This window comes from Notothenia coriiceps, unplaced genomic scaffold (assembly GCF_000735185.1).
Source record: "Notothenia coriiceps isolate Sejong01 unplaced genomic scaffold, NC01 NC01_scaffold00037244, whole genome shotgun sequence".
In the NCBI taxonomy this organism is placed as follows: domain Eukaryota; kingdom Metazoa; phylum Chordata; class Actinopteri; order Perciformes; family Nototheniidae; genus Notothenia; species Notothenia coriiceps.
This window is the reverse complement of record NW_011369945.1, coordinates 4,896,963-4,907,863: the sequence shown is the minus strand read 5'-3', so window position 1 is coordinate 4,907,863 and position 10,901 is coordinate 4,896,963. Positions and strand designations below refer to the sequence as shown.

The 10,901-nt window shown below is 40.5% G+C and overlaps 1 long non-coding RNA gene across 2 annotated transcripts in view; it reads left to right on the top strand.

Annotated features, from left to right (window-relative positions):
- The first annotated feature begins 341 nt into the window (after window positions 1-341).
- The window catches only part of LOC104964518 (uncharacterized), a 136,491-nt gene continuing 125,931 nt past the window's right edge, over window positions 342-10,901 (top strand). The window contains exon 1 of one of the 2 annotated variants that reach the window (XR_800428.1): window positions 342-824. This is a non-coding gene — a long non-coding RNA (uncharacterized lncRNA). Of the gene's footprint in view, window positions 971-10,901 lie in introns of both variants that reach the window. The other variant, XR_800427.1, reaches the window with a different exon arrangement.

Below are 10,901 nucleotides of genomic sequence, written 5' to 3'. Positions count from 1 at the left end.
GCACTGAACCCTTCTGTCTGAGATCTCTAGCAAAGTCAAGGCAGCAATTGTCAATAGCATGAGCTAGAGGTGTGTGTGTGTGTGTGTGTGTGTGTGTGTGTGTGTGTGTGTGTGTGTGTGTGTGTGTGTGTGTGTGTGTGTGTGTGTGTGTGTGTGTGTGTGTGTGTGTGTGTGTGTGTGTGTGTGTGTGTGTGTGTGTGAGAGAGAGAGGAGGAGAGGGAAAACGAAAGGGAGGGGAGGTGCAGGGAGGGGGCATGTACGAGGGAGGGTGAGAGAGAGACAGAGCGAGAGCGAGAGAACAAGCGGCTCGCCTCATTCCGCTGCTTTCTCAGCATCCATTCTGTGAGTCCGTATTCTGGAGAGGAGAGAGCTACCTAACTGGCAAATTGGAGAAGAAAAGAAGGGGGGAAATCCACTGAAGGGGGATATCGAGGAAAATAACCCATAATCAGGTCTCTGTGGCATTGAGTTTCAACTCTCAGAGCTTTGGGAGAGGGGTCTGAAAGTTTCCGTCCGGGGGGGACACCCTCCCCTTGTTGTGGGGATGAACAGCGGATGCTGAATTTCATTCCTGAAGGCAGCAGGAGATCTGTGAATACCGGCTGGATTCACTTGCAGTGGAGCTGGTAGTGCGCACTAGAAGAGATCCTAGAGTGCCTCTTTCTCTCTCGCACACGCATTTTCCAGAAGAATACATATCATTATTTCACCGTGACCAGGTGGAATATCAGGGGCAATCAACCCATAAGAATATCTTCTGAGCCTGGGAGGTAAAGTGGAACGGATTATTTGCAGAATCAATGAAGGACATCCTGTTCAAAAAAGTAAGTTCTAATAAAGAAAGGCTTTGAATTGGGTTCTGATTCTGAGAGACTTGGAGGATTTTTGCCCTTTTATCTTTGTTGTGGAGCAGCACCGAGCTTCAGACAGCTTATCTTGTGGACTATAAGGTTCTGGATGGTATTTCAAGGTAAGGGCACATCCTTGAGCTCTTGTATAATTATAGCACCCTTCAGGTTTTTTAAGAAACGGGCAGATAGGAGATCTGAAAGATACAGTTGAGTGGGAAAGAGATGAAAAAGGTGCATGAATCTTGACTGTATCCAGTTTCATACAAAGTTGGGATAAATATCTTAATTATACAATAACAAGTTTCAGGGCTTATGGAGAACATGAACATTAATAAGAATTGGTATGTTTCTTTTTTTTTAAAGGTTACTTCCATATGCAGAAAATAATGTTTCTATGTGTATCTGCATACTCATGCATGTGTGTTTGCTGAGAGGGGAGATGCCTGTCTGCAAAGCAATCCATCTCTTTGCTTCCTTGCTACATAGCGGTTATCACCAGGGGAGGCAGCTAGTGGAAGGGGCATAATTGCGGTGGATGTTTGTCCTCGTCTTTGCAACAGCCAGTATCTCTGAGCTCAGGGAATTACTTCCATACAGGAGCCACATTTTATTCATAATGGTGAGTGTCTTTCTGCATTTTAAAGGCTGCTCCTTTATCTCTACTCACAGAGAGCCGATTGTGTCCGGCATTACACTATCTCAAACACCCTACATTATACCTTCACCCTCAGTTTCTATGTTCCAGTAAGTGTGTCTGTGTGATTGTGGCACAGCAATGCATCTCTTTCTCTTTATCTCTGTTTTTCTTGCTTATGTTTAGTGATCATTTTTTAAAGCTGTTGTTTGCCAAGTTCCCTTTCTGATGGAATGCAAGACAGGAGAAAGAGACAGAATGATCAAGGCATCATTTGTGTGTTCTTTTTTTGTTGTTGGGAAGAGTGAATCTGCTGCCCTCTTGATCAATACCAGACGACTGCATGGCTTGCTCCTTTTGTAAAGCAACGGTTGAAATATTTATGATTGCATGAGCATCCTGTTGGTTCCCTGAAATATTTAAAAGAGCTGAACCGTCAATTGCCTGTCTAAGCTGTCAATGCTCAACTTTGGCCTGGCCTCATGCTCATAATGCCACCTCCTCATGTGACATGCAGCACAGTGACCATTGAAAGCCTTTGCTCCTGGATTTAACATTTTCAAAAGAAGTGGCTCTACTCTTGCAAAACATCCACTGGGGGGAAGTGGAGCCTGATGGAAAGTTGATGACAGCTCTTGTGTGTCTGCTGTTGACTGTTGGCTCAAATGGCCATTTGTTCTTCTGAATATATAGCTTGATTGCAAGAAGCATCTCGCACAAACAGTCTATTGATGTCACATTTAGCATGCAAGAGGGCTAGTGTAATTGCTTCCTATTGAAAGAGATGCAAACGTGTTATCTGCTGTGCCTGCTGTATTCATTTAGTCTTATGAGCTATATCTACACTACGTATACGTCAAACATGCGTGTGTACGTGTGTAAGAGAGCGTGTTGGAGGGCGAGAGAGTTTTTGTGTGTATCTGGTATCTGCGTGGGTGTGTATTTGTCCAGAGCTCTGTGCTTCATCCCTTTTGATGTTTTATTGAGTGTTAACCATGGCAGGGCTGACGCATTGCCTCTGATATGGACTAGCATGGTTAAAGGAGAGCACTAAGACCGAATTGGCTCTTCTTTGTATTTCCTTTAACTCTGAATTAGCAATGCTGTGTCTGGATCTGCCTCTTTCAGCCCTTTGGATTTGGTAAATGATTTGGTCCAGGCACTGTGTATGTGCGTTAGTGTGGCTGTGTATAAGCAGATAGGATAATTAATGTGTGCATACATACAGTGTATGCTCAGGTGAGTGTCTCTCTGTGTGCGTAAAATCCCCTTCTCTCTCTCTGGGCGGAAACGGGTATACATGCAGTCTCTTTTTCAGCCATTTCTGATGTTAGCGAAGGAGTGAAACAAAAGGCCCTCCATTTTCAGTGATACAATGCATCCACTGAATCACAGAATGGACGGAGCAGTGGGAAGGACTTCTCTTTACTACCTAATCATTATTCAACGCATTAACACCATGTTCACATGGGGCGAACATCATAGGAAACACCTTCGATGGCAAAGAGGCTGGGCTTTTGATGTATTACTGCAGAATCTGGCACATAGCTTTTCCAAGTATTGTGAATATTTGCAATCATGTGCCTTCTTGATAAGTATCAGCAACATGTCATTAAAATAAAGAACAGGCAAATCTGGCCTTATATTTTAGTAATTATATTATTACCATAAGACTACACATTGTCAAGTCTTGAATATGAATATTCTATGCACATCACTAATTTGTATAGCTTATTTAAAGATGCCATACATTATCACGAGTGAACTACTTTTACAAAATGACAACGTATAGAATAAAACAACGTGTAGGAAAGGTATTGCATTGTCTGTAATGGAAACTGAATTTGCAAATGTTGAATTCCATGACATGTTAACTTTGGCTATCTATTGATAGAAAATAATTGACATAAGCACAACAAATGGCAGATGTTAAGCATATTTTAAGTTTAATATATATTTTAAGCTGTTAATTTGAAACTGAGCGACATTTGATTGCATTTGTTCCAGAGTGTCACAGATCGTTTGCATGCAGTGGCATCTTTGCACAGCCTTACACAAATTGTTTCTGTTCAATCTGTAAAACGCTTCGGATTTTTTTTTTACTTAGTTTCTTCTCAGAGGATAGATTCATAAAGAGACCTGTCAAAAACAAGAACTGTACCCAGAAGCTGAACAACGTATTTATAGCCTGTCCATTAAAGACAGAAAAAATCAATGATCCTAGACTGGGGTTTCAAATTTACAATTTTTTTCATCACTGACCTTTTGGATACAGTTGTGAATATGTACTTTGTTAAATATCAGATTCTAACTTGGTCAATAAAAGTGTCTCATAGATGTTATGAAAGAATGTGTTTCTTGTTTGTTAATATAATACTTTCATTGTTTCATTTAAACGTAATTTATAAGGTAATTATCCCATTAAAACGTTATTTTTCAATAGTATGGATAATATTATTACTAGGAATACATTTCTTACATTTAAACTCACACATACATTCAGTTTAAGGGATAAGAAATGTTCGATAGTTGCTGTCACAACACTATAACATAGTCATGCTAGCTATCAAGGGACACACATCTAGCATACACACCAGCTGCCTGAGACAAACGGAAGAACGCGGCTTCAAAAGGGAGTTTGGTCAACTGGAGACCAAGCTGTGAACGGATGTGGCTGATCAGCCCTTTGAATCCCTGATGAGGAGAAACACAATATGCTTCAACAGCTGGGTCATTTATGAAATATGCTTACTCATCATGGTTGCCAGCAGCTAAGGAGGGGGAAATAATTATATTTTAGTAAAGTATGCTTCACACTAATTTATTATCTCAATTTTTTTTTAGACTTATTAAAATAAACATTTGGAGCGACACCTATGGAAAAACATGACGACATCTATGCTCACTATATTCCTATTATTCAGAATCAGAAACAGGTTTATTGCCAGGTAGGTTCACACATACGAGGAATTTGACTTGATGTCATGGTGCCGAAATAAAATACAAAATAACAAATCTTTAAGGACACCGTAATAAAATATAGTTAAATAGCAATAAAATAAAGCAGTAATTTTCATGGAAATAGAATGCTATGAATGAATTATAGGATATGAAATATGAAACAAGAAATATGTGCAGTAAGCAGTATGAACATTGTGTGCATTAATGTAATGCATATAGAGACTACGTTGTGGCTGAGGTAAGTGTCAGTGGGGGGGCCGGGCCTTGTTTAAGAGGCCGGTAGCTGAGGGGAAGAAACTGTTCAGGGGACATTTTTAGTACAATTTGTTGGCCAAGTGTATTAAGAAAACTGTCTTCATTGAATGTTTGATAATAAGGCCATATCTGTGTTTCATTGTGCACATGTGCATTACATCATTTGAGGCAGCAAAAACACTATCACTGAATGTAACCTAAACTGAAATTTTTAAAAGTTTCCTCTTCACACAAAAGACAAATGTTGGCAAAAGAGATAAGGAAAAGGAACACCAAGAATCTGTGCCTGTTGAAGATGTGATGTGCTAAGTAACTGCTGGTGGCAGTGTAGCCCTTTAGGGATATAGTAACCAGGAAGAGGCTGTCTGGGGCATGAGGACTGATCTACAAACGGCTCCCATTGACAGTGAACTTGCTGTCTGCGTCACTTTGCAGCTCGACCTTCCTGGGCAAGCTGCCGAGGGCACGTCGTATCACCTTTTGGAAAAGTCCCTTTCTGTTTGTGTCGACAACTTGCATTAGGAAGGGCCAGGGGTGACGTAGCAGGCAAAGAAAAGGGGGCAGAGGATGTCTCACTGTATGGCAGTTGTGATAGAAGAGAGGAAAAGGTGAACATAACTAATTGGGCTTTTGCCCCAGGGAAAAAAAAACAAAGATCAAATGTCCTCCAGCAGATTAATTTTAAGAGGCCTTATGTTATCACCTTGATCTTCATCCCTAAGTACATTTCTCCCTATACAGTTGCATTTCTCAGAGTAGCATACAACCTGCACCCAGAGCACTACTCAATACAAATAAATGACTTGCCAACAAAAAGTGGTTTTGAGAATAGCTACAGTTTCATAAAACACAGTATTGTTTTACATTCTGTATACAATATAGACCTTCTTAAGGAAATCAAATCCTGTATAGTAATGGGAGATCTCGTTGTACCAGTGCTACATTTTGCCGCCATGTGTTACAAAGCCTCTTTGCACAATGAAAAGGGACATCATTTTCTCCCTTTTTGTCTTTGTGATATGCACGTTTTTTCATACTTTGTAATCCTGCCTGTATCTACCCAATTAGTCTAGCCACAAACAGGCTAACACAGCCAAACCACTTTTGTGCCATTACTGACCTTTCCAATTCTTTAAAACTAATTATAGATCATTAAATATTCACACAGTAGAATAACCTGCCTACATCCTAATGGCAAGGAAAGATTGATACTGGTTCTTTTTTCAGCAAAGCCAATGTTGGAGCCATCCATTTTGTATTTTGCCTCCATCAGCCACTTTAGGATGTCCTTACAGCGACTTTGCCACCTTCATCCTTTCTCTGCAGCCTCAGTTTCAGCCGTGAAGCAGGGTGTAGAGTATTGACCGGTTTGCTCTTTATGATAACAGAAATGCTGTGTCTTTTTTTATCAAGGTGAGAGGCTGCTTACATATTCAAATCTTTGTTGTGTACATGTTTCTGTTAAACTTCATATACATTAAAGGATGGGTATTAGTAGAGGGTAAGAGCAATGATGAATTAAGTGTGTTCTTAAGTATAACATTCAAGTTTTCCAAGATTCATTATAAAGAATACATGTGTGCGTGGATTTGACTAGTAAGGAGCCCTGGAGGGTTCATTGAGAGAAAAATAAATCAAACGAGGCCACGTTGTATTAATTTGGGCGCACGAGATGTCATTTGTGGCCTCAATTTAAATAAAACGAGGCCTGCTTTATTAATTTGTGCGCACAATATACTTTCTCATTCGCACAATATACTTTCTCGTGCGCACGAGATACGTTCTTATGGTTAGACACATCAAACTGCCCGATTATTAGTTTTATGAAGAATGTGTGTGTGTGTGTGTGTGTGTGTGTGTGTGTGTGTGTGTGTGTGTGTGTGTGTGTGTGTGTGTGTGTGTGTGTGTGTGTGTGTGTGTGTGTGTGTGTGTGTGTGTGTGTGTGTGTGCGCGCGCGCATTTGCTTTCAGAAGATATTATGATGGTAACATTCGTTCCTGTGCACTCCGACAGCTTTTAGCAAGTATCTAAATTAAACAGGAAGTTAACCTAAATTACATTTAAGACATATACAACTGCAACGGAAATAACAAAAACAATGTCATATCCTTTTCAGTTTCACAGAACACACATTGGGTTATTTACACATCATGCGCCATGGTGACCGGACATCTCCTTCTTAAAACGAGTAATAGGGGGAATAATCGGGCAGTGTGATGTGTGTGTAGAGGTGTGTGTGTGTGTGTGTGTGTAGAGGTGTGTGTGTGTGTGTGGCTAACATGTAGCAGCCTCGATCTCTATTCAGCTGTTCTAATGAAGGTAAACAAAGTGAAGGCACTGCGTAAAAGACACAGCTCTCTGCGTGCAGATAGCAGATACTGTGAGAGTGCACGGACATGAATTCATAGGTCAAGGCAGACTGGTTCACAGACTCTCCTGTTATTCGAATCCGGTGCTTAAACAAATAGCTCTACACCTCTGGCCGAAATGTCCCTAAAATGAAGTCTGAGTTTGAAATATATCTCAAATAATGTATGCACTGCCATTTCCCCACATAAACATAACAGTCTGCAATGAAATGGTTGTCTCCTGTGCGCTCCACTTCCTACTTGGTGCACCGGTAACTTTCTCGTGCGAACGAAAAAGTATCTTGTGCGCACGAAAAAGTATATCGTGCGCACAAATGAATAAAACGTGGCCTCGTTTTATAGTTATTTCTCTCGATGAACCCTCCAGGACTCAGCAGACTAGTGCAAACTTAATGTTCAAGGTTTCTTGATATATATTCTTTAAATATCACAAAGAAGCAGTTTGAAATGATTCATTGCGCTGTGAGCTGGCGGGCTGGTGACCAGAAAGGTTAGGTCATCACATACAATACAGTATCCCCTCTAATGCTTCACAGGTAAATCCAGATATGTCAGTGTCGTCTTTTTGTTGCAACAATAGTGAAAATGTCAGTACACGGATAAGTCCTCTGCCTCTGAGGGGACTATAGACTCTCCAAAAGCACTTGTGTCTCTTACATTGGACAAGCTACCATAACCCTATCTGCTACACTATGAAAGGGTCTCTACAGGATACTGGGCCTGCACTGGGCTTGCAGCTGGTGTGGACCAAAGTACAGCTTGGATGTTTGCTAGTTACAGTTACTTATAAGGAATCTGTGGGGAAGGCTAAGAACACGTACATTCCTAACACCTGATCAAAAGACTGTTGTTTTGGGACTTTGGAAATGTCTCAGCTCCCCAGGTGTTAGGTTCACACAGTGTTATTCCAAGCCTTTTAGATTAGTTTTCAGCTCCTGGTGAGAGAAAAGTCAATTATATGTTTCAATCTATAAACTCTGTTAAAGTAAAACATTAGAACATGGAGTGAATCCAGAAACTAAATATTGGGTTTATTAGCATAATTCTTATAATTGGCAGGCTAATATTGAGTTGCATGTCAATTTTAACAATTGTATTGGTATAAAAGAAAGGCAAGATGCCACAAGATGAATTCCCGTACAGGCACAAAAAACTCATACCTGCAGCATTCTATTAAGATAGTGACACTTGGCTGCTCTCCAGGGAGTGCAACCAACCCAATCAGAACAGCATTGCTCCACAACTCGCATACACTGCACTCACTTCCTTCTCTATAGCAGGAGCTACTATCCAATATGGAGGAGGGCCTTTGATTCAGTATTGCCCATTTAATGTATTGCATGCTTCTTCCTTATACTGTATTCATATAATCTCAGATAGCTGTCTGTCGGGCGAGAGTCTCATTAGAGCCGTTGTCATGCCTTTACTCCTGGGCTGGGGTACGTACTGAATAGATAAGGACTCCTTCTCCTCTCCCAGCGTCTTCAACCACTCTCTTTATCTCTGCAGCTCTCTCTCTCTCTTCTTAGTCTTCTCAGTGTGTTGCCAGAGGTTTGACTCAAGTGGAAGTCTTTTGGATTCTGTTAGGTAGGCGATGGCGGTTCTGAAAGCAGCGCATAATCTTCTGCCTGCTGCGCTCAAACTCTTGTTATTTTGGTTACGGAGGGATGTTGTCTGATGATTCAGTTGTTTGTCTGGAGTGTGTGTGTGTGTGTGTGTGTGTGTGTGTGTGTGTGTGTGTGTGTGTGTGTGTGTGTGTGTGTGTGTGTGTGTGTGTGTGTGTGTGTGTGTGTGTGTGTGTGTGTGTGTGTGTGTGTGTGTGTGTGTGTGTGTGTGTGTGTGTGTGTACATAAGACTGTGTGTTTGCTGGTTTATAGATGGCTATTGGGTAGATGGAGAGAAACTGCTTTCAGAGCATAACTGATACACTATAAAGTCTGCGTGGATAAACGACAAATGTACATTACTTTTTTTCGGTTCGTTAGTGATTGCATAGCTGGTTTGAGCCGATTAAATATTAATAGTCGCTAGTCCAATAATGTGATTAGTGATTTGCCATACTATCTCATCACTTATAATGTGTCAACCCTTATATTTGAATAATCGCTGGTTCAATATTTGATTATATTTAATAGCTTGTTTTTACAAGGTATTACGCTTTGTGAAAAAATCTGATTGGGACATTAATCAGGTATTAATAATCATTTCATTATGTGGCTGTTAATACAACCTTTGTTCCAGTTAGATATACATTTTTAAGAACAATTATTTGCGAAAAGAGCAATATTTAATCGGTGTGTAATGACAAACAGTATTTTTATTGTTGAGTTCATTTGTAATCTGTCATTACAGTATGAAAACAAAGCTGGGTCACTTTTGGGTTTAAAAAAGGCAGAGATGCAGAACAGTGGTAAAGTATATGTTCAAACAGTGATGGCATCATAATATACATATTCTATGTTCCCCCTACAGTATATGCAGTCGTATAGTGCAGAATCTCACATTGGCATAATCAGTAGACCCTATCCAAAAAAGAAAACTAATATACATACATATTCACTCAAAGCACTGCAAGCAGTCCTGTATAAATGACATCACAGGCGTTGGCGAACAAAATTGTGGGTGACAGCACCACAGCAACTAGCTCTTTCCTGCCACCCTTTAAAATACGGAAAATGCCTGAGAGAGAGTAAATGTACATGTCCTCAGAAATTCTCAGAACACATAGTGCAAATCCAGTGCACTTGCCACATTAGATATTGCAGGGGCTGCATAGCCCACTCTTCTTTGATAAGCCGGGAATTAAAACTCCACATTTTAAATTGACCTTTACTTCCAAGTATACAAGCACCACTGCTATTGTCAACATGTGTAAATCCTAGCCTTGGAAGCCGACATGGTCACTGTGAATTATAAATCAATGAACATGTATTAGTGTAAAATCCTCCAGCTCTTGGGGCTTTGCTTGCGATGGAAGAATGAATAGGGGGGAAACAGGGGAACCTCAGGGGACGTTAGGCCGTCCAACTCTGGGTCTGCTGGTCACAGCCTGGAGCTCATCCATACATATACACAGACAGGGGCTTATAAATTATTTGCTCAGGAAAAAAAGCATGTGTTTCTGTGATTGTGTTAGTGTGCTTTGATTAGCTATTCAACAAATGAAAAGGCACTGAGTGATTCTTCTTGCTAAAAATATTTAAATGTAATGGTAAAATGATTGCTAGATCTTTGTCAGGTCATCACAGGAGGGACTTGCCTGGTTGAACCGACATGGGAAAGATCTCAAGCTCCTGAAAAACAGACCACAAAAAACGATTAAAGAGACAAAGACATCACAGTTCTGGACAGTGGCCTATTACTCAAAGAGGTGATCCGTTTGATTTGCAATGCAAATACTATTCTGAAATTAGTGCTTAGCAACACAGATACCACCTCTGCCAAGAAAAGGGAAAAAGGATGTTTTAACATTGAGCTTTGCATTTGATGGACTATTTAATCAACGAGCAAGGGAATTGTTTGTGGAAAAGCTCTTTGGTGAGGACGTGACCCACATTTTTGTATTTTAACAGTTCATGGTCCTTGAACAACCATAATGTGTCTGAACCTGCCAGTCTATAAAAAAGAGGAGATAGTGTAGGACAGTGGTTCCCAACCTGGGGGGGCGCCAAAGATCGCAGGGGGGGCGCCAGGCCTCAGATGATTTGAGGCCAAATATCATATTTAGACTTTTTTTATAATTTTTTGTATAATGCTTTCTGGATCAGCACATTTTTAAAACATAGTCATTGCCCATGCCGGTTTCAGTTGGATTATTTGTCACAGTTCCTC